Raw genomic sequence first — 25,239 nt, 5'->3', positions numbered from 1 at the left:
CGAGTGCAAAACATAAACTCCCAAGTTTTGGAAAAAGTGGGACCAAACCAATATGACATTCTAGCAGTAAGCATTTCTATGGGGGGCCAACGTCCTATCGGCACCTCCACGTGGTGGTCCTTGGACATTCTGGTTTATCTCGAGATCGGGTAACCAACCCCGGTGGAGAGACAACCAGAGTGACTAACGCGGAAGGGCAGGAAAAACAAGCAAATGATGTGTGATAACCAACAAACAGTACCCCAGGTAGGTAAAAATCCTACCACCGGTTCCGACCGGCTACCGAAGCCCCGGTAGCCGGTGCCGGCCCTATTGATTTTGAGGAGGGCCAATCACGCGTCGCTGAAATCCCTTCGCAAGAAGGTCGAGCCTTGTGAGAACACCACTAAATAAGGAAAACTCCGCTGTAGCCGTAATGGACGATGATAAAAACCAGGAAAATACAATAGGCGAAGCAAATACCAACTAGACTAAACTAAAAGAGGATTTACACACATTTTTCAAGTCGCGCAGAAGCATGTCTGTTTCTGACCCTTACTTTAAAAGAAAAGTAGCTGACACCTTCATGGGAGGCGTAGAGAACCCAGACGAACCAAAGAAAAAAAGGGAATTCCCCGAAGTCTGTATCTTAAAGGAGGCTATAGCTGCAATTACAAAACTCGCCACAGAACTGGAAAGCAATATAGAACAAAACACCAAACGAGAAATTAAACAAATAGCAGCTACGCTAAAAAAACAGACAAATACTTTAAACACGAGATTAGTAACAATATGGATCGAAGCACACCGCTACACAAATTGCGAGAAGACACAAACTGATGCTACAAACCTACGCGACCAATCTACCCAGGCGGACGAACACATGAATAAACTGAACTTTGAAATTTAAAATTCGCGTTATATTTACCTCGTATTGGCATCCTCGCATAAAATGTCAACAAGTTGTACAAAGATTTGTACATTTAATATTGGAAATCGGGCCGATGGTAACTTTTTCGAGGAACTGTATGACGTCAAACTAAAAGAATTCTTTTTAGTCAGGTGGTTGAATCAAAATCTGTTAGTATTTTCAAATAATCAACATTTCAAATAATTAATTCTCTTATATCCAAGGTGATACTTATATAAACTCTTTGACCAAAGCCTCAGTTAAAGTTGTTAATTATTGTTGCAAAGTTTCTTCTGATTTTATATTTACATCTGAGGAGGAACCAGCCAAGAGTATTGATATGGATAAATCCAAGTCTACAGGAGACTTACATCATTTTGTATGTGTTTGTTCGTCTCGGCTAAAAATTTACTGAGTTGTAAGGTATTGAATTTTTTTGGAAAAACCGTATGTCCGACAAAAATGTTGCAAGAGATAGCAATGTTTTTAAAATTTTAAATAAAACAAGTTATATAAAAATAACGTTGATTTGTTGTTATATGGTGGCGGTTTTCTGTTCAACGTAAATTCAACTTCAAATCAACTAAAAAACCACTCCCAAAAATCAACGAGAAACGTTAAAACATTGGTGAGAACGTTGTTGCAACGTAGAATCAATGTGTGTTTAGTTTTTGGGATACGTAAGGGACATCAATGGAACGAAATAGAAATAAATTTAAATTGAATATAAATAAATTTTAAAAAGTAATTATATTTTTCACTTTATAATGTACTATGTATGTATATTTTACTGATGTATGATAAAATAATTACAATGCATATAGCAACATTTATTATAAATAAGAGAACAAGATAAGAGATATCTTTATCTTTTTGCATTATGTTTCGTGTTCTGTTAGGTGATAGTTGATAAAATCTCTTGGAAGCTGTTACCCCATTTTAATTTTTACATTGAAGTTTCGATCCTTTCAGGATCTTTTTCAAAATGGTTAAAATGTTCTAAAATAATGAAAGGTCAGTAAAAGTCATTAACAAACAACATACAATAATAAAACAGACATACCTGGAACGTAAATTTGTAGTCTTGATAAGATTGGTTGAGTCAGTTTTTAAAGCATTTGTTGTTTAACTGAAAGTTTAATTAAACAACAAATGCTTTAAAAACGATTGCTGCATAACCCTGTTTTTGATTAATTTAATGTGATGAGCCACTAGGTTAGCATAGGTTTCCATAAGCATTTTTTTCATTCATGTTTATAATCTTTTCCGTACAGCAGGTTTTGGTGCACAATATGTACTTAGTTCTAACGAACATCTAGAATTTACAAAATGACAAAATAACATGTTTCTAATGCATTAACGTTGACTTACATTATTACATTACTAGACTGTTTACGAGTTGCAATTAAAAGCCACATTAAATCTACAGAAACCAATACGCACAGCAGATACTAAAAAACTAGCAAATTAAAATTTAAATCCATTTAGAAATCATCCCCAGAACAAAGAAGCAGTCACAGGGTAGTAGAGACAAGATTTTTTTTTAAACAAAATAATACTCATCTTCGCAACACCCTGAAACATCATTTTTTAACACAAAACCCCCGTATTGGATTCGAAACAACAAGAAGTAAATACGAAATTTGGATTCTAAAAAAAAAGATAAAGGTAGCACTAATTTATTGGTGTGCACAAGTGAGTTTGCATCAAAACTTGGTAACAAAAAATTGTATGACAAAATTAATGCAAACAATGTAGTTAGAAATAGAAATAGATATAACAAATAAAAAATACTATATAAAATATATAAATATTTCTCATGTCAAGCAACTGAGTTTTCAACCGTTTACAAACACTATTTAGTGGAAAATATTAAATAATTACCGGTAATAATGAAAGTTACGATTAAAATACTGCCACTGTCGGTTTGCAGTCCGTAATTGCACCATGTTATTCCATTTAACCATGATTATATCTATCTAGTATATTATTATACAGGGTGTCCCACGACGAAAGACATCGATTGATATTGGAAAAAGTATAAATAGGAGAGTTTTGAAAATTTGGCAGGATACTGATGTGGGCATGCCCAATCCAACTAAAATATTTTCAAGATGGTTGCACTTCCGTTTATACCGGAAGTCGATCACAACTTTCTTATTTTAAATAGAACACCCTATATATTATTACATATTTGGATTCCTCACAAAATTCTGACCAACTTTTGTATAGAATGCCCTATGCCTATCTCTAGCCGTTTTCGAAATATTTGATGTTTTTCCAAAAAAGTGACAGTTGCAACGCTCAACATATTTTTGTATTCTGTCAAAACCGTATTTCATTTTGCAATGAAACTTTGGGTTATTGTAAATAAAGGATCGTTTTATTAAACTGCGGGTGCGTAATGACTCATTTGTATACAGGGTTGTCAAAAAAAAATCATAAACTTGCCACTAAAAAAAATGAAAAATCTCAAGTTTTTTTAATAAAAACCCCCATTTTTTATGACGGAATCATTTTGAGCATTAAAAATTACTATAAGTTTCAATTTACTTGCCTATACCTAAATCCAACCCATTTCGTTTTATTTGAGAATAAACATTTTTTTATTATGCTGCACGGTTGGGATTCTGTGGTGTTCTAGTTGGTCATGCTTTTGACACACGGTGATATTGGAGACCTGCAGGGCATGTTAATAACACTAGTTTTGAGTGTTTTGACAACTGCAAATATGCCTTGCGGTTACGTTATTCAAACCAAGATTACTTAAATCTGTTTATTATTTACGGAGAATGTGGTAAAGTTGTGAGTAGAACATGTGAGGTATTTGCCGCTCGTTATCCAGAAAAACCAAAGCCATCACCAAAAGCTGTCAAGCAAATAATTGAAAATTTTAAGAATACGGGATATGTGAAGATAAAAGCTATTAAAACAAAACCAATCCTTAATAATACAAATGTAGAAATTGCAATTTTGGGCTATTTTGTTGCTAATCCAACTTTGTCAATAAGACAAGTTTCCGCAGAATCAGGCATATCCAAAAGCTCAATTCAGAGAATCCTGAAGAAACATAAATTTCACCTTTTTTCATTTAAATTAGTGCAACACTTAAAAGAGGTTGACTTTCCGAAGAGAATTGTTTTTAGTGAGTTTTTGCTGACTAGTCACTATGGAGATGAATTGTTTTTGAATAATATTATTTGGAGCGACGAGGCCAAATTCACTAAAAATGGAATGTTCAATAGACATAAATCCACACTTAATTAGAGAGAAATTTTCAAGAAATCTGGAATTTTTATAATAATGTTACGATTTTCCCGTGGGTTCACACAAAGTCAATTTAACTCAACAATTAATAAATTTATTACACTTCAAAACACTCCGTACAATAATTAACACAGCTACTAAAAACACTACTACAATTCCACAATTACTCCGCTATTTAAACTTTACCGCGTTCCCAAATTCACTAATCCACTACTCTTAACTACTACGTTGTCGACGACGCCGCTTCTTTTATATTCGCAAACCACGTTCTAGAATGACCGCGAAACGCTTCGCGGGTTGCCTTGACCATTCAAGAATATTCCAGGTAGCGCTTCCTAACTGTGGCCTACTTTAATACGCGCCCGGCCAGATATTGCGGCGCATCGGTTTCATCGAGTATCGAGCATAGTAGGCCCAAACCGTAACAATAAAAAATGTTTATTCTCAAATAAAACGAAATGGGTTGGATTTAGGTATAGGCAAGTAAATTGAAACATAGTAATTTTTAATGCTCAAAATGATTCCGTCGTAAAAAATGTGGGTCTAATTCTATTTAAAAAACTAGAGATTTTTCATTTTTTTTAGTGGCAAGTTTATGATTTTTTTTTGACGACCCTGTATACAAATGAGTCATTACGCACCCTCAGTTTAATAAAACGATCCTTTATTTACAATAACCCAAAGTTTAATTGCAAAATTAAATACGGTTTTAACATAGTACAAAAATATGTTGAGCGTTGCAACTGTCACTTTTTTGGAAAAACATCAAATATTTCGAAAACGGCTAGAGATAGGCATAGGGCATTCTATACAAAAGTTGGTCAGAATTTTGTGAGGAATCCAAATATGTAATAATATATAGGGTGTTCTATTTAAAATAAGAAAGTTGTGATCGACTTCCGGTATAAACGGAAGTGCAACCATCTTGAAAATATTTTAGTTGGATTGGGCATGCCCACATTAGTATCCTGCCAAATTTTCAAAACTCTCCCATTTATACTTTTTCCAATATCAATCGATGTCTTTCGTCGTGGGACACCCTGTATACATTACCTGCTACTACTACTACTACTTACCTGCTGATAGGTTCAAGGCGAAGTTTCCATTGGAACATACCGGCGTCGATTATGCTGGTCCTTTTGTCTTACGTGATAGAAGATCAAAACCGTTTAAAGAAGTCAAATGCTATGCAGCAATATTTATTTGTTCTTTGCTAACTTGTGACAAATCTTTCAACTGATAAATTCTTACAAGCCTTTAACCGTTTTATTGCCCGTAGAGGTAAACCTAGACTTGTATTATCCGATAAGGGAACTAACTTTGTCGGCGCTCGAACTAAAGTTTCAGATTTGTCGAGACGACAGATCGGCGAAGTTAAAATTTCTTGGAGTTGATACTGTGGTTGGTACTCTTTCCTTTTAGTCAGTCATAATAAGATTTTTAACCTTGACATTCAGTGAAACAACACAAGAGTGTTAGTTATTGGTTTTCAGCTGCCACCATGTTTAGTTAAGTGTTTCGGCTACTCGGATGTTTCAATGTCTAACGGAATAGAAGTAACTTTGAACTTTAGAGATACACTTACTAGCACAAACACCGTATATGACGTTCAACTCACTAAATGACTCTAACCTTCACTTCTCAACCGACCTTACATCGTTGCCAATAATCTCTATAACACAACAAATACTGTATCAAAAATTTGCAGAATATGTCTGCAGTAGTATGTCTTCATAAATAAACTCTCTAACTTACCAAAAGCGTAGGGTACCGGAAAAGTGACAGGTTCATTGTCTTCAGCCTTATTAATGTGATGAAGATCCAAGCTTGTCAAATTGGGTCAACAGTTTTCAATTATTACTAAAGAATCTAATGAAATTGACTTCGAGTTCTCCAAATGAAAGTGGACGAGTTTTTGACCAATTATTTTAAGAGTTTGTGTGAAACTTTGCAAAAACCCAGACATTCTAAGAAATTTCACTTTTCTTAAATAACTTAAATGGTTCACTAAAATCTGGAGTCTGGTCATTGATGTTCAAATATAAAACTTTCGAGTTGAGGAAAAAATTTAACCAGTAAGGTTAACATTTATAGTTACATTATCATTACATTTACATAGCTACGAAGTTCAATTTAAAAATTTTCTTTTTGTTTATAAGTATTAACTTTTTTATATACAGTGTGACCCATTTAGAATGGAAACACCCCTATAAAATTTTAGGTTATTAACCGATTTCAATGATTTTTTTTTTTGAAATAATTAGGAATGAAATGTCTATTACGGGAGAAAATTTTAAATATTTATTTCAGTTTTCAGGTCATATTACGATACTTTTTCTTGATAGAAAATAGAGAATTTTTATTAGCGATCTTTTTATTGAAATAATTACTACGCCACTGGATCTATAGTGCTTTCAAATAGCTGTGACCAAAATTTCATGAAAATCCATTCATTAATAACAAAGTTATGACAAATTAAAATTCAAAAATCCTCTAAGCTAACGGTCACAAAAGAACACCCTGCATCAACTGTTGCCTAAAATGGTGTTACTATTTACTTGTTTATTATTAATTATTAATTGATTAATTTCTAAAAAAAAAAAAAGAAATCAAAAAAAATAATCAAAAAAAAAAATTAAAAAAAAAAAAATAAATAAAATTTGGTCACAGCTATTTGAAAGCACTATAGATCCAGTGGCGTAGTAATTTTTTCAATAAAAAAATCGCTAATAAAAATTCTGCATTTTCTATCAAGAAAAAGTATCGTAATATGACCTGAAAACTGAAATAAATATTTAAAATTTTCTCCCGTAATAGACATTTCATTCCTAATTATTTCAAAAAAAAAATCATTGAAATCGGTTATTAACCTAAAATTTTATAGGGGTGTTTCCATTCTAAATGGGTCACACTGTATATATTAACTATTTAATTCACCGTATGGTGGGATATAATAAATAATAAATACGAAGTGCTATAAATCTTAATTTTTATGACTTTTGTTGCTTAGGCAGTTAAAGAAAAGTGTTGTGTAATAAATGTTTTTTTTTTAATAGAAGAAAAAACTGGCCTAAATTGATTTCATTTTTTTTGGAATAATAAATAATAAAATTACTATAATAAAATATAAAACATGTTACGTTTTTAGACTTTCGCAACAATTTTTAAGTTTCATGGAGTGGCGATTCCTTTAACCGCTGCACCTCTGAAAAGTATTGTTACGATTTTCCCGTGGGTTCACACAAAGTCAGTTTAACTCAACAATTAATAAATTTATTTACACTTTAAAACACTCCTTACAATAATTAATTCAGCTACTAAAAACACTACTACAATTCCACAATTATTCCACTATTTAAACTTTACCGCGTTTCCAAATTCACTACTCGTGCCGTCTGACACCGCTTCTTTTATATTCGCAAACCACGTTCTAGAATGACCGCAAAACTCTTCGCGATTTGCATCGAACGTCCAAGATTCTTCCAGGTGTGGCGCTTCCTAACTGTGGCCTACTTTAGCACGCGCCCGGCCAGATATTGCGGCGCATCGGTTTCATCCCGAATCGAGAGCTCGTTCAGAAGTATCGAGCATAGTAGGCCCAAACCGTAACAGTATGTTATCACAAGACACATTATCAGGACAACCAAAGGTTGAAAAAATGCGTTTCAACGTCCCTTTCTCAGATGTTACATGTATCTGTAATGCGGCATACCTCTAACCAATTTGAAAATCTTTTGATAACTTGTGAATGAATAACTTGTTTGTTATTTAGGTTATGGAATGTTTGTTATAGAATATAAAAAAAGTGGTACTTGATTTCCAAATAGTTTTTAATACCTTTTTTTGTCAAAAATTGGAGCAAAGTTTCCCATATTCCAAGGTTACTTATCTCTACTAAAAATGTTTGCTGTCGAAGTATTATAAAATGTGGGGCAAAGTTAACAGCATGGTTTATTCACTTTGCCCCATGCCTTATATTTAGTACAGGTCCAAAAACTTAAAAACTAATAAAACTCATTATTTTTTAAGTCGATTACTTGCCTATATTGTTTATGTATTAAAAAAAATGTTATATATTGTTAGTTCACTCAAAGGACATCACAACTACCGCCCTTTGGAAACCTCGCATTCGTAGTTAGGGACAAAATAATACAAATTATTAGGACCGAGATAACACACATCTATTACTTTTATTTAACTTCACAATTCTCTCTCTCTCTTGACAGTTGTAACCTTAAGTATATCCGGGCAGTATGGCGCGTAATTTTAAATAGTTTGTGACGCTGACACTCGGCCTTCCTGTAATATCTTGGTCCTCCAAGATTCAATTAGTGCGACATTACATTACAAGTACAAAATTATATTATTCCAAAACTAAGCGAAACTTTGTCAATCAATTAGATGTATTGGTCATCCCAAACAAGTAAATTAGTGGTCTATAATCTAAAGTGTTTTTTTTCCGCCCATACGATAGCTAATAGCTCTTTCTCTATAGTATGATAACTTCGCTCGACATTGTTAATGACCTGCTTGCGTAAGCAACTGGTCTATCGTCGTTATTTGACAGCACTGCTCTTATCGCAAAACCCGATACATGAGTTTTTAAAATAAATGTGTTGTCTTCAGAAAAGTTAGGATACTGTAGAATAGATGCACTTCAGAGCGCTATTTTTAATGCCTCAAAAGATCTCTGACGATCACTTGCATTGAAATTTGACTCTTTTTTTTGATAAGTGATTTAGAGAAGCCGTTTTTTTTGCAAAATTAGGTATAAACTTTCTATAGCAGTTTGTAAATACCACAAATATTTTAGTCTCATTAGCATTTTTGGGTACCGGATATTGCTGCACTACTGTATTTTTTTCTTTATCGGAGTAAACTCCTTTGGCTGAGATAATGTGACCTAAATATAATGATAATGTTCATTTAATAGCAATGCTACAAAGAAAACGATCCAATACAAAAATTAAAAAGATAAAAGAAATTTAACGGCAAAAAACAAATTAAAATTAAAGTTAATGTTGACATCTTACATATTTTCGTAACAACCGTTTGAATACAGTAATGTTATCACAGTCTTTAATATCAATGAGTATCGAATTAAATTGATACAATCCCCTATACAAAACAGAACTTTTCATTTGATCTGTTTTGCACTTGTCAACAAGTATAAAGTCATTACAATTTCTAGTATTATATGAATGTACATCGCTTTAGTATTAATTTAGTAACTCGGTACACTATATAGCAATCTAGAGCAAAATTCCAAGGGTGGTGCAGCTATACTGTTATACAACAGTTTTTTATTGTACATTGACAAGTTTTTTCCTACTCTAGAAATGAATGCCACTTTTTTAGACAATTTTCTCATGATACCGTCCGCATTAGCATGAAAATTCAGTTCTGAATCTAGCAAGACTCCCAGGTACTTAATTTGCTCAACTTTCATGAGTTCTTCATTATTAATTTTTATGCTTACGCTACCGTAATTAAAATTAATCGATTTGCCCTTTTTTCCAAATAAACACCATTTCGATTTAGATACATTAAAACTTAAACTATTATTATTAAGCCATACGAACAGTCTATCTAAATCATTATTGACTATTTTATGAATTTCATGTAAATCCCTCCCAATCATATAAATCATCGTGTCATCTGCAAACAGTTCTATACTACAATCATTAATCGCGTGTACAATATTATTTACATACAATACAAATAGCAGAAATACATAACTTTTATCTCATAAATTGAAAAATTTCTTTGGATTGAATTTTAAGTAGACTTCTTTTAGCATTTGAAGTACTTTTACTATTGTGCTCATAGGTAGACTTGTCATTTGCAATTGTCCTGTTGGCAGTAAATGCTGTATACGGTCTACTTACTTCGTCCAATGCGACCTGATAGTAGCCTTGCCTTAGGTCTAAATTCGAAAAATTCAAGGCTTTCCCGAGTGACTCCAAAATTTGAACCTAGCGACCACTTTTCATCTTTTATTTCCCGATTAAGTGAAATATAATCAATAACCAAACTATACTTTTTATTACCAATGCAATCAGGTTTTTCATGTATAATCAGTAAAGGATTTGCCCATTTGGATTTCGCTTCTTCTATTATTCCGTCCTTGAGCATACTATCGATTTATTCAATGATTTATTTTTTTATGAGCATGTGAAAGTCGATAACGTTTTACATAAACCGGAACACCATATTGTTTTAATCTTATTTTTTGTTTGCAAATGTTTGTTGCAGAAAGTAAATCGCATGGCAAATGAAACACGTTAGCGGACTTAGCGCAGACTTTCTGAATGAAATATCTTTCCTCTTTATTTAGAATACTTCTGTCAATAAGATCTAAAAGTTTGTCCACTCTACCCACGGAGGAAAGATTTTATTCCTGCATAACTCACTATCTCGAAATCGTTTGCACCCGCAACTAATAATTTAACTGAACATCCTGATCACGCGTATTTAATATTGTCACAGATTGGAAGATCACCCACTATATTCGTACCTTACACTGTATAAATTGCTAATAAACATAATCATCAGGATTACGGTCAGGTACGAATATAAAAGGTGCACCCAAGCACATCTAAGATCATTGGTCCCTGGGTTTGTCAGCTAGAAGCTTACAACTTGTAGTGACACCGGCTGCTAACTACTTTCTCCGCAGCCCCAGGCTGATAAGAAAGGGTTCCTTCGTTATAACTTGTTGTGGCCGATTGAACCCTTAACCCTGTCAGTTTAAACTAGCCCTTTGGGCGCGCCGGATAAGTACCTCGTGCTTGTAGCCACGGGTTTTACTTACAGGCGCAACCGAAAGGCTAACACAACTGTGCACCCCCCTTGTTAGTGCCTAAAGCCCTTCTTATAATACAGAAGCATGCAGGACTACTGTTGTCTATCTTCTACCCCTAACAACCCTTTTTTCTACATGTGACAATATTTTAAAAGAAATTGAGTTAGGATTGAGTCGAACCAGACCTCCCGCAACAAAAATTCCATTACAAAAGGAAGGGAATGGCACGCAGTCGTCTCCATAATACTTGTAGGAGACGTATTGTGGACGACAGTATTGTTGAGACGACTGCGTGTGATTCCTTTTTTTTTTGAACTTGTACAACTCCACTGAAAGAATATAGACTACTACTTCTTTTTGAAAAATTCCATTACCTAACTTTCCTGATAAAACTACGCAATTGTTTATTTTATCGATTTTGCAGCATTTAATTACCTCGTATCTTCATAATGACGTAAGTCATTTTGGTTCTTAAAATTCCTATTCGTACTACAGTTATTTCTTCCGCGATTACCGCGATTTCCCGAATAACGTCTGTTAGTGTTTCGAATTTATGGTTTTCTCCGATAGTGATAATATGTCCTTTGTCTGCTACCGTGATTTTTGTTATAATTATAGTTGTTACCTCTAGTTGAATGATTAAATCCGCAATGCGGTGGCGCAAAATTACTAATAAGGATAACCCCTAAAAGCTTCTTTCCGTCCAAGCCATCTGACCAACATTTTACCTGGTGGTTATAAGTGGTCTTAGATGTGCCACGGCAACTTGCTTCTGGCTGTTGCCATGCTCTGTTGTTTTAAAATCCTCTTCGGACTCGCTGACAAACTTATCTGTTCCCCAGCTTTGCCTCGACCCGGTTTAAAATCAACTGTCGCTTTTCGTCCATCGTTTTGAGAAGCCTTTGCTTAATCCTGGCCTATCATATTGATAATGGTACTGTCGAGGTCGTTTTGTTTTCGCTCTGTTTTCTTCAGTTGCCGCCGATTGATTTAATGGTAGCTTGCCACCCCCCATCGACTCCGATGGCCAGGACTCCGGGAGCCGCGGGGTTCTTCAGCTATGCTGATACGCACCGGGGGTAGTACTTCCATTGTCTTACTATTTGTTTAGGCAGGTTGTTTTGAGAAAATAGGAATTTGGGTGGAAAAAAATTCCACCCAAGTTCGACGACGACATTCTGAGCCCGCCGCAGATTGAACGAGGAAAAAACGACTGTCGCCAATTTTTCTTGGTGATGTTTCTAGGAATTCTGTGTTCGGCTATCATCTGATCGGCCTTATCCTGATCGGAAACAGTGTGGGAAGGAGTGGAGTGAGAATAACGTGGACAACCCTGTTACTCTTATACACATGTTTTACGAAAAATGCGTCATATTTTTACAGGATTTCATAAGATATGAAAAAATAATCCAAGTTTGCTTTATAAATAATATGGTCCAAAGTAGATTCGTTACGGAGATACAGGGTGTTCAACTTTTAATTAAAAAATTGTAATTTTTGAACTAACAATATCATTAAATCGTAAGAAACAGGCAGTGCCGTAGCGTTTTTTTTTAATAAAAATGTCTCCGAATAGTTCTAGGTACCTACATTATCATGATTTTTTTTACTCCGAACAGAAACGCTGTAGCGAAAAGTAACAAGAAAACTCTTTCTTTCTAAATTGAATAAGATATTCAGGTCTGATTTGTATTGTATAGAAAACCAGCGACTTTTAATAACCATTGATTTAAGTTTGGTCCCTACCCTCTATTATCTTAATAACGCATTTTTTTTTCAATGATTTACTTCAAATTCGGCTTGGAACGTAGAAATTTTGCTATAAAAAAATGCGGACACCCTGTATATTATTATCTTTTGCGATTTCCAACTTGTTCCCATTTGGAATTTTTTATGTATGGGCTATATTGTAGCAAACCAAATATTCAGGAATTTTTTGTGTTGTTATTTTAGCCAATTTTATTTATGTACCTGATTTAGGTAAGTTGGTGGTTTCTCATGAAATTAGCCTTTAATTATCCACAGTGCTCTGTCGCTCAAAATTTAAGGTTTACCAAAGTTACATAAGAGAGACATTCTCTTACGACCAATTGTTTCATGTATCCAATCGCCATTTAATGAGCTTGCAAAATTCCAAAAACCTAGTAAAACATGCAGCATTTCAAAACAAAATTAAAACTTTAACTAACTAACTTTAACTTCTTTGACGGAATTCTAAACTTCTTAGATGTAACACTTCTTCGAATATCAACTATCAACATTTTAACCGAATGGTTTACTAAAAAAACATGGTCCTCACGTTATTTACACTTTGGTTCAAATCATCCTTTAAGCCAAAAATATCTGTAATAATAGGGTTAGCTGACCGAGCCTAAAAATTATCAGACAGGCAGTTTCAAGATAAATCCATTAATAAATCTAAGAACGCCTTAAAACTTAACAATTATCCTCAAAAACAAAACTGATAACATATATCAAAGGCTTATCTACACAATTTAACAATCTGTTATCTAAATACAACATAACTCTATTCATTTCAGCAAGTTAAAATCTGAAACTTCAAAAAATAAAACCAGCAATATTGTATATGAAATTCCCTGCAATCAGTCAGTATACATTGGACAAACATCACAATATCTGGAAAACAGAATAAAGTCACAAAAAAAGTCCCATATTGTTGTTGCTATTGATTTTTCGAAAAAAATATTTTATATAAAAGTTTATGGTGTACAACATGGAAATACTTTCGACTATACAGGATGTTGCGTAAGTGCGGGGCAAAAATGTTTTTTTGTTTTTTAAATGAAACACCCCGTATATTTTTGTATAATTTATTAAACAAAAATAGTAAAATTGGTTAAATCGATTTTTTAAATGGAACACCCTGTATTTAAGGGTCGCATTTTATTCTCCTGTCAATTCTCCTCAACTTTCATTATGATATCCTTATACCTGTCTTCTCTTGTTTTGGCGCTATTTTAATTTTTCTGAATTATCATCTAAAAACGCCTAAGAATAAGTAGCTTAAAATTTCTAGAGTGCTGTGAAACTCACTAACAGCATTTAAATATCAAATTTATTATCGATTTAGCTGTCAGTTTTTTGGTTATTTTTAATAAAATAATCATTATTTTTATTTCAGTGTTTTAATAAATTAAATTTTTTTCATCAATAAACACCCCAGCATGTTTTATTTTGCAATATTGCACAAAGTAAGCCAAAACTAAAGGAAAGAAGTAATGATCTCTTAGCAATAATTGATCAAAATTAAAATCTCAACACTTTAGGAGAACTAAACGCAAAGGGATAAGTCGGAAAGAGTTTGTCATTAATAAACCTTGTATGGTAAAAATATTAAAAAATATAACACATGTCTAAGTACAACTTTCACTTATTTTTTTATAATAATTACAATATTTTTTATTATTTGTTGTTAATATTTTTTCATACCTTCCATAGAAAACTTACATGAACAATTGACATTGGCAGTACAAAAGTTTTCTCCACGGGTAAAAAACACTTTCTACCAGCATACCCTGCCTTTTTTTGAGACTAATCAAACGAAAAAGAGCACACAGACTATACACGCACACACAAGACAATGATTTAAAAAGAAAGCTTAACGAACTCAACAGAAACGTCAAGACTTTAATAGACCAATACAAACAAGACAAATGGCTGCAAGCATGCCAAGAAATCGAACATGACAACGGAAAAATATACTGGCAAAAAATTAAAAAACTATCACGATACAAAAAAACCAATCCGCTTGGAACAATAAACGAAAATGGCACCGTACAATACTCAGACAACCAAACAGACAATACTTTTCCGTTAATCTCTAACGTTGAATACGATGAAGCACTATCTAACTTAAAGAACACCGCACCAGGCAAGGATAAAATTAAAAGCAAATTGCTGAAAAACTTAACCTCCGAAACTCACAAACTTATACTAGACTTACTTAACAACTGCATTCGACACAACATAATTCCGGATGCATGGAAAACGGGCATAATAATACCCATTCTAAAAAATGGACTCGACAGCACAAACTCAAAATTACAGACCTATTACATTACTTCCAGTACTAAGCAAATTACTCGAACTCATCATAAAAAACCGACTTCAAGAACAGATTGGACAGCATATTCCACTATACCAGTTTGGCTTTAAACCAAAACACTCGACTATACATCCACCTTTTATCTACACTAACAACATACAAACAACGCGCCTCAACGGCAACAAAACAGCTTGTTTGTTCATGGACATTAACAAAGCTTTTGACAGTGTCTGGCACAAAGGACTACTTTACAAATTACATAAACTTGATACACCAAAATACTTACTTTACACAATCAGAAATTTACTAGAAAATAGACAACTGCACGTCCGAATAGACAACACACTTTCCTTTCCTATCAGTCCTGAACAAGGACTACCCCAAGGATCACCCCTCTCACCTTTACTTTACAACCTATTCTGCCACGACATATACAATCACAACAAGCAGGACAAAAATCAATATGACAAAACCGCATACATATTACAATACGCAGACGACACTGCACTTATAGTACACGAAAAAAATACATCATAATCAGTGTCAAAACTACAATCACTTACTGACGCTACTATGACATGGTTCTACAGATGGAGACTGACCCCCAACGCAACTAAAAGCCAACTTTTACTACCAAATAATAAGATTAAAGACGACTCCCCAAACATAATCGCAGACGGCCACATAACTGAACCCAAACATGACGTAAAATACTTAGGCGTAATACTGGACCAAAAACTGAAATTTACAAAACACTTAAAAAATGCAAGAACTGAAACTATTAAACGGACAAAACATTTTCGATCACTGACATACAAGAACAAAGGTATCAGCACGAAAACAGGCACACAAATATACAAATCCATCTGTAGACCAGTTCTACACTACGGACACTTACTTAGAGCAAACGCTACTGACAAAACTAAAAGATATACTCAGACTACGGAACAGATTGCTCTAAGACTAATAACCAAAATAAGATACCCAGAAAACCCACTACACAACCCATACAACCAACTTCTGTACGAACGTACAAACATGACCAAAATAACAGACTTATACAACTACAAAACAAATGGAAAAATAATCCAAACAACTGGACAATAATAAATCCACTGTGCATAACAAGACAAACCGGACAATCCCGTTAACTCTTTCCCACTGCCACCCTACTAGAGCACTTTAACTAGGACTACTTTTTTTTTTTGTAAATAAATTGTAAATAAATAGAAATAAGTTCACATGTATACTATAAAAAATCCCACTGTAAACAGGCAGAAAGACCAAGTGGTCGATAGCCTTTTTTTCTATTGAAAAATGGCCAACTTCGAAAGTAATATTTAAATTTATTTATTTATTTTTACGCGTTTTTACGGCAATAATTCAGGAAAATTAAAATAGCCCCAAACTAGCGAAGATAGGCATAGAGACATCTTAATGAAAGTTGAAAAAAATTGGTATTAGTATAAGATGCAATGCTTAGATACAGAGTGTTCTATTTGAAAAAATCGATTAAACACACTTAGAAATTTCTTAACTTCTTAACTTCTAGCATTATGTACAAAACACCTTGTATGACGCAACATTTTATAAGCCTATTTAAGCCTTTACTTACATGTTTGAGTCCCCTTCGGCCGATTTTGATCACTTTATTACAAGTAATAATGCAATTATTGCCGATAACAAATACTTATGTTTTGCCCTTAATTTGATTATTTTGTTTAATAGCCACCAGTTTATGGAAAGCGGAAAACTGATTCAGATGCAGAATTTTACATGGAGTACCAATATGCAAAAATATAGGGGGTGTGTCATTTAAAAAAAACAAAAATTTGTTTGCCCCGCACTTACGCAACACCCTGTATAGTCTAAAGTATTTTTATGCTGTAGACCAAATGATCCTATCTTTAATACAAGGATGTTTTTTTAGAAAAACCAGAAATAACAACAATATGGGACTTTTGCGCCACCCTGTATGTAAAATTTATTCTGGTGTAATTAATTGATGCCATTGTGGAGGGGTAGAGAGCGTTTTAGGTTTTATCTCAGGAATGTTGTTAATATAAACAAATTTTGGTTCCAACAAATGGACTGTTCAGTTTGGGCCTGCTAATTTTCAAGGCTACTGACAATATGGCCAAAATATTTAAAATATAACCCCTCAAAATAAATTATTTAAAAATAATTAAAACTAATATGATGTCATACTTAGCTGCCTACATGGTCGAAATTTTGTTGTCACTTTTGTGTGTTTGTGTGGGCTGCTTTTTATCGATAGGTAAGTCTATTTATAAAAAGCTTTTTATTATTTTTTTATTGAAATGTACAACCTTCTAGCTATTATTCACCCGTAATCTTGTGTTGAAGAAGGATTTAAATAAACTCCGAAACGTTCACATTAAAGAAAAAAATGTTGACTTGAATGCTGTTTCATTGTGAGTTGACCTGAAAAGTTGACCAAAAACCAAGAAAACATAATGATTTATAAAATTGGTCAAAGAAATTCAAAGCTTAAATTATTTTTTTTGCAGTTTTTAACTAAACCACCCTTTATTATACTACTTATAGTCTGTTCACGACCTTAGATCTACTCTATGCATGGAATTTTGAAATTTTGCCCTCTGTATATTTTTGACAATGATTTTTATTTAAAGTTATAGGCAAATATTTCTTTAAATTTCATTGCCGCGTTGCCAACTAATAATGAGATGTTCGATAATGCAAGTGTCTTCTTCTTAGAGTTAAACAAGATTCATAAATTAATATATATTAAAAAACTTGTTTTATTTTGTTAAATTGGTTATTTCGAGGACAGTAAGCATTGGTGTTTTAATGATAGACATCTATTACTTATTAATTAATTCGTACTACAATTATTTTTCTTGAAACTGTTGGTTTTGTACATCAGCCAAATAATGATAATTGTTTATTTAAATGTGACAACTTACAGTGTCCCTCTGAATAACATACCAAAAAATCTTTCTCGGCGTTTAAAAAATTGTTTCATTATACAGGAAAAATTCCATGATCCAAAAAGATCGTGAACAGTCTATATGCACTGTATTTCATTTTTCTAACCTAACAAGTTATACTACTTAACAAATATTGACACCGGTAATAAAACGAAACATATTTAGTTTCACATATTTTACAGGTTTAGATTTAAAGCTTATATTACTAACCGAGTTTTAGGCGTCTATATAATATAATATACATTCTTAAACTTATACAGGATGTTTTAGGTTTTAAAACGCAAACTTAAACCGCGTATTCTACGTCTAAAAATAACTACAGTTTGCTAAATAAACTATATTCAAATATGCTTTGTTAAAGAACTACAGGGTGTTAAAGTTTTATTTTTTGTAGTTTTTTTGCTTACAGTTTTTGAGACATTTAGCTCAAATTTGGACTATATGTATTTTATCATGCTATGTCATTCGATAAGCCAACATTTTGCAAAACTCTACCGAGTGTTCTTTTTTTGGTGTTTGGGTCCTCTTTTTTCTTCCACAAACATTTAGTTTTCAAACTTTTTTTCCTCTTAAGTTAAGTTAGTTACAAATTTATCAGAAAAACCACCCCAGACTCTCTTCCAATTTGCATAAAAATAAAAATTTTAAAAAATCTGCTTGAGAACGGTTACAGATACGGAAGCAATAAATGACAGAAAAAAGTTTCTAAATCAAATCAGGAATTTGAATTTTTAGGAAAAAAACATTATTGGCTCACTAGAAAACCATTTGGGGGCCTAAAACTACTAGAAAATTAAAACTTCCACACTGTATTTCTTTAACGAAACATTTTTGGAATATACTTTAAAAGTTTAAGTTTGCGTATTAAAATCTGATACACCCTGTACAGGGTGGTCTTTCTAACTTAAGATATCTGGAAAATCGTAGAATTAAAAATTTCGTGTCAACGGAGACCTACATTAAAGGGCTATTTCCGAAATATATATTTAAGTGTAACAGGGTCACACCAGTAAAAAGTGTGACTTCATACAATATAATATTTTTAAATATTTTTTTCCTATATTTTATATCATCAGTTGCTTGCAGAAAAAAGAGACTATTTTTTAATGTTTCTTGTAGGTTTATTATACAAATTTTGGCAATACCTACTAATGAGTCTCGCTTTAAATTTGATATCATTTTTTTATGAAATAAAAATATAGATATAGCATTTAAAAAGACGACCTTTTTTCGTAGCCTGCTAAGTCACCCGATGTCTCTAGATTATATGATACAATTTGAAGAATTGCATACAAAATATTTTTTGTGTTTTAAGCTGAAAAACACAAAAAACAGTGCAATACAGTCATTTAAAGAGTAAAAAGTGAAATGATGGCCATTCACACAAACACTCCTAATCCGAATGTTGATAGACTGGGATATACAGGGCCTTGACGGTTTAAAATTTAACTTTTTTTAATAATCTGAAATTATCAGGGGTACCACGAGAGATTTCAATTACCAATAAATTTTTTTGGTGGCTTAGTTGCATCTTTGCAAATTTCACTGGTCCTAAAGGACTAGTGTAATTATGGAAAACATCCTAGAATAAAAAATTATCTGGTTAATTTAAAAGCGCGAGCAGTATTTATGTCTGGTTTATACAGAAACATTAAAAAATTAATACAGGGTAGTCCAAATTAATTGTACGATACTTAAAGGGTAGAGTAAAAAATAAACACCAAAGAGTCACTATGGTTGAGAAGTGTGGCTCAATGTGTGCCTCAAAAAATAGTTTTGCCATTTTAATTAACTAATCAAAAAAACTCAAAAGTATTTGGGATGCTTGTATTTTAAAGTGCTACTATTTTAAAATGATTATTTACAAATTATTTACATAATTTCACGAGGACGAGGAAAATTGGTAAGGAAAACATGCTATAGAAAATTAATTGGTTAATTTAAAAGGTGGAGCGGAATTTAGTGAGATTGTCTCGCAATGTCACCAAAATGTCTCATTTTTATTAGGTTGAAGTATTACAAATCATTTTTATCTATCTCACAACCACTTTAAGACCTGTGGCACTCCAGGTTGTAAAAATTTCATTTTTTAAGCGTCAATATTGTCACGTTAAGGGTTGGTTGAGGGGGAAGAATACGCAGGATTCCACAGGTAACCCACTTTATTAAGTAATAGTGCCTTAATCTCTAGACGATAATCTTACCCCCAGATGGCTAAGATGGCGGGGATCATGACGTGGTCTGGCTTCTAGGCAAAGGTACACGGGGGGCAGCGCTTTAGCGGTGGTGAATGAACCCTAGACTTAGGTCCGAGGGCATTCACCGAGCCGGCAAAGACGTGAAGAACCTAACAAAGGGAGGTAAGCTGGAACGGCAACTTAAGCTGCGCGCCCACACTATTTCCTTTGCTAGGGCTGATCTAGGGTGTGGCACTTGGTCACCTACTGCTCCACGTTAAGTTGCACAATAGGCGTACCCAGACTAACCCAGAGATCAGTCAGTGACCTCCCTCTGGGGAAGACCCCAGAGTTCGGTAATCTGTACGTGCATTTGGTGCAGTATTTATACTCACATCATGACCCCAATTCGCCAATACTGCTGACACAAACATTGTACTGGGGGAGACCGGGGCAACTTAAGTTAACGGCACCTAGTGTAATCTTTATGTTACAATATATCGAAAATAATTGAATATAGATATAGAATATGATATATGAAACATACTTATAATCGTCAAGAGTATTTAAAAGTGTAACAAAAAACGGAATGTTTTATTTATAATAAGCAAGTTAGTACTTACTTGCGGCACTACAAGAAGTGCTGTAACATTGAAAATATTTTAATTGAATTGCACTTGAGCTTACTGGATTGGGCTTTACTTTATGTTGCCAAGTTTACAAAACTCTTCTATTTATCGTCTTTCTTATATCGATCAATGTCTTTTGTCATCGGACACCTTGTCTACGTTGACAATTTTTGTGCAAACAAAAAGAAAATTTACAAACAAATTTTTTATTATTTTTTTAAATATTTTTTGTTCAGTAATCTTTCATTAACGGGTTTGCTGAAGAAGTGGAAACGTATATTACAAGGCACGTTCTAAATAAAAGACTTACCACGTGTGGTAACCATGCGTGCATGCCGCCTTTTGTGTAGCGAAGAGTTCAGACGTATTATTTCATGCTTATTGGTTCCAAGATTCTCTATACTGATGGAAGTCGTTTTCCGTAAAAAAGTTATTGCAAAGGTCAAATGAGGAATGTTTTAGTGCATTTAATGGGCAATTTAACACCATTTGCCTCCAACACCATTAAATTTTTGTTTCGTTCTTGAGTTAATTCCGAAAAATCAAAATCGAGCATTTTCAGAAAAAAGTGCTGTATCATATCTAATTTGAAATTTTTCCTGAACATTGTTAGAGCAACTTTTTAAGGACTATTTTATTATATTTGGTTTTCAATTTCTACATTTCGGTTTCAAGATACTGTCTTCAACTTTTTTATTATATTTCATATAATTATTTTGTTTTTATCTGGTTTTTTGCTTTAATAGTATATACATGTAAGAAAAAATTTAGTTTTCTTGTTAAAAAAGATATAAAGTAGTTTCTATCTAAGTTGGCATTGACGTCATTAAAATATCTCCAAAGTAATTTTTTTAAATTAACTAAATAAGTGTGCTAAATAATTGCAAAAACTGTCGACTAGCGAACGGGACAATATTTGATAATGTCCCATATTAGGACTATAATGCGTTTAGTTTGATAATCAGTTAAGATCTGTATTTCATATATAATTTTTTAACATTTAGTATTAGTTCATCCCACATCAATTAAAACTGCGTTTGAATACAGATAAATCGGGACGCTTAGTCTAAAATGGTCGGAATTTGTAGTTTAATTACAAAAAATTTCGTTTGGTAATTTACCGGACAAACTAAAAAAAAATAAACATACACTGTGTGTAAAAAGTCCCTGAATTATTTCGAAAAATAAACTGCTCGTCAAAAAGAATGGGACATCAAAATTTTTGCTCTTTTTTGAGCGGCTGCTTCTTCAAATTGATTTACTTGATGCTAATAATTTTTTTGAGGATTAAAAGGTATTTTCTTCCTCTTTCTTATGACCTAAATGATCTTTTTGAAAGGTGCCACGGATCCGAGTATACAGGGTGTGACTGAGGTGTAGTCAAAAAATGAAAAATTCTGTCCAACGCCATTTCTCGCAAAAAAAATTTTTGCCTAAACGTTTTCGCCAGTTTTGCGATTAAAAGCCGTTTACAAAATTTATTGCAAAATTTTAAAAATGTGGTTACTTTTGATTCTCTTGTTTCAAATTAAACAATTTCTTTAGATCTTTTGTGGAAGAAGAGCGGGATTAGCAAGTTTACACTTAAAACTACCCAATTTAAGTAAAAAACATACACTGCGGAATACAGGGTGACCCAAAAAAAAATTTTAAAAGAAAATCATATGTTTTATCATAAATCTTAGCATGTTCAGTCATTTTAATGGAAAATAATGATATTGAATAGAGAAGCACACTATTTTTTTAGTAACCCAATTCATATCTCTAGACGTTTTCGACAGTTTGGCGATTAAGGGCCGTTTACAATATTTATGAATTTTTTTTTTTTTAGAATGGTTCTTTTTAATTATCTTGTTACAATGAAATGAATACTACTTGAATTTAAAACAAGATTAGCAAAATTGCATTTCAACTCACCCATTTTAGGTGAATATTTATAAACCGCGAACCTTTATAAACAGAGTGGGTTAAAAAATCATACAAAAGATAAATCAAATGTTTTACCATACAAATAAAACATGTATTTTTATTCGGTAAATTTAATCGAAAATAATGGTTTTTAATTTAAAAAAACCAAGTCCACAGCATTCATATCCGATGACTTTGCGGACTACAAACCCATTTGTTCTTAAAACCTTGTCGGCCCCCCAGCAGTTTGTTGCAACTTCGCAACCCTTCTTGGCATGCTATCCACCAACTTTGCAATAAAATTTTGGGGAATTGCCTCCCATTCAACCCTCACCATTTCTGCCAACTCATTCAAATTTTGAAATTAATGCTCTGAGCCATTTATTTTCAATTTCATTCTACTCCATACGTGCTCTATTACGTTCATATCCGGTGACTTTGCAGGCCACTCCATTCGTTCGATGTTGTTCTCTCTCAAAACTTCTTGTACGATTCTGGCTCGATGTGGACGAGCATTGTCGTCAATTAAGATAAAACCGTTCCCAAAGTTTCGAGAAAAGGGATCACAACGATATCACGTATACACATATCCCTGTACCTATGCGCATTCATACTATCCTCAATCAAATAGACTAATCTGTTCTTCCATTCTTCATAATCCCGCCCCAAACTGTAATTCCACCTCCCCCAAAAGCAACCCTAGCATCCATGCATTCTTCCATATATCGTTCATTTCTTTCTCTCCATACCAATAATCGCCCGTCAGATTCATACAAATTGAACCGACATTCATCCGTGAACATACACTTACTCCGTTCATCAATTTCATGATCTCCTTCTCAAGTCGGTGTGCAGGCAGCAAAGCTGGACAAGCGGCTCGCCTTCTTGCATGTAATCCACGTTCATGCAGCCTTCTTCGTACAGTGGATGAAGGATTGACTGCACACGTTCGTTTCAAGGCTGCATTAACTTGGGTCGCATTTAAGATGCGGCGACGTCGCACTGACTGGCGGCGACTTGTAGAACGCGGTCGACCACTTCGTCCTGCAAGTCTGTATCCAGCATTTCCAAACCGAACATTTCTTTTGAAAACCCTGTACGGTGTGTACGGACGGTGGACCTGGGAGCAGCCAAGATGTTCCTTATCTCACTAAGTGAGAAGCCGCGCTCCCGTAACCTGTTTATAAATTAAGCTCATTTTTAAATTAATAATCTTTCTAACTTCCCTACTTGCCTTATAATAACTGATAATTCTCCATCGGAAAACTACTACTGTTAATCTAACAAAAGAAAGAGTCAAAGATAATGTCATTCGATGCCAAAAATTCGAAGCGGCGAAATAAATTGTCACTATTGACAATAGCGTGTTGCTATGGTACTCAACACACGTCTACAAATGCATGCACATAAGATTTTATTTTGATTTTTTTTTGGTTCACTCTGTATGAATGCAGTTTATAAGTTTTTACTTAAATTGGGTAGTTTTAAGTGTAATTTTTCTAATCCCGTATTTCATCCGAAAAAGATCTAAAGAAATTGTTTAATTTTAAACAAGAGAATCAAAAGTAACCACATTTTAAAAAATTTGAAAATAGAGTGGATTTACCACTGTGCGTCGCGTGTAATCAGTATTTTTCTCAACACAAGCTTAAAAATTATTATATCCGTGTTTACATGGCTGAAATGCATTAATTTGTTTAATGACAGAGTTGAGGTTTATTTACAACTGAAGATGTATGTGAGTGGTCACCGATCTTATGGTTACCATATCTGTTGCAAAAACAGGTCAAAAAGGGTCTTGTGGGACTTCAATCAAATTTTAGATATCGAGACACTTTAATAAATATACATACAGTCATAGGTATTCTGTCCTTTAACAAATTACATTTAAGTTGATTGGGAATTGAAAGTAAACTAGTTTTTATTTCAGGCATAAGTTGCTGTGTACACAATTTTCAAATGTGGATCATGAAGCAAAACGGCCTTACTACAAATGTTTGACGCGCATAGAACCGCGAAAGGATCGTCGCGAGGTCAAATGTCACCAACATCAACAATCCTGCAAGTATTTCTGTCGGCAACTTCATATCCAAATTAGCAATTGTGATCTATGTCATTGGACACAGCATGAACCTAGAACCCTCTATGAACCAGAACCCGAGTATAAATGCGCAGACTGTTTGTTTTTTCAAAAGAGCTGCATTGAAAAATTGTCACATCACATCAATTACCAGATGCCAATTGTGAGACTCACGTTATGCAAACTGATTTAAATGTGTCTTCTTTTAATGTAAAAAAGCACCCAGAAATCCCTTCCATTTCCGAACCAATCTTAAGTGCGAACTGTTATTAAAACGAAAAACCAAACACCCATACCTCTGACAAAAAAGATCATCATAATATCAACCATGACTTGGAAAACTATTCAAAAAAAGATGATTATCATTGCAAGTTCTGTAATAAATGCTTTCATACCCAACCTGACTTTAACACACATTTTAAAATAAAAATTATTATAATTTATTA

At 33.4% G+C, this 25,239-nt stretch overlaps 2 long non-coding RNA genes across 2 annotated transcripts; both read left to right on the top strand.

Moving 5' to 3' along the window:
• Window positions 1–1,798: 1,798 nt before the first annotated feature.
• LOC145739798 (uncharacterized) lies at window positions 1,799–24,981 on the top strand. Its single transcript, XR_014181220.1, has 2 exons — window positions 1,799–1,903; window positions 24,644–24,981. It is a non-coding gene; the product is annotated as an uncharacterized LOC145739798 (long non-coding RNA).
• On the top strand, window positions 17,128–20,638 carry LOC145739794 (uncharacterized). The gene is made up of 3 exons (XR_014181216.1): window positions 17,128–17,305; window positions 17,365–20,151; window positions 20,210–20,638. It is a non-coding gene; the product is annotated as an uncharacterized LOC145739794 (long non-coding RNA).
• Window positions 24,982–25,239: the final 258 nt, after the last annotated feature.

The sequence above is a fragment of the Ips typographus genome, unplaced genomic scaffold, assembly GCF_016097725.1.
Source record: "Ips typographus isolate SLU unplaced genomic scaffold, UJ_Ityp_2.0 IpsContig44, whole genome shotgun sequence".
In the NCBI taxonomy this organism is placed as follows: domain Eukaryota; kingdom Metazoa; phylum Arthropoda; class Insecta; order Coleoptera; family Curculionidae; genus Ips; species Ips typographus.
Note: the sequence above shows the minus strand (reverse complement) of the source record. Positions and strands in the feature narration are given on the sequence as shown.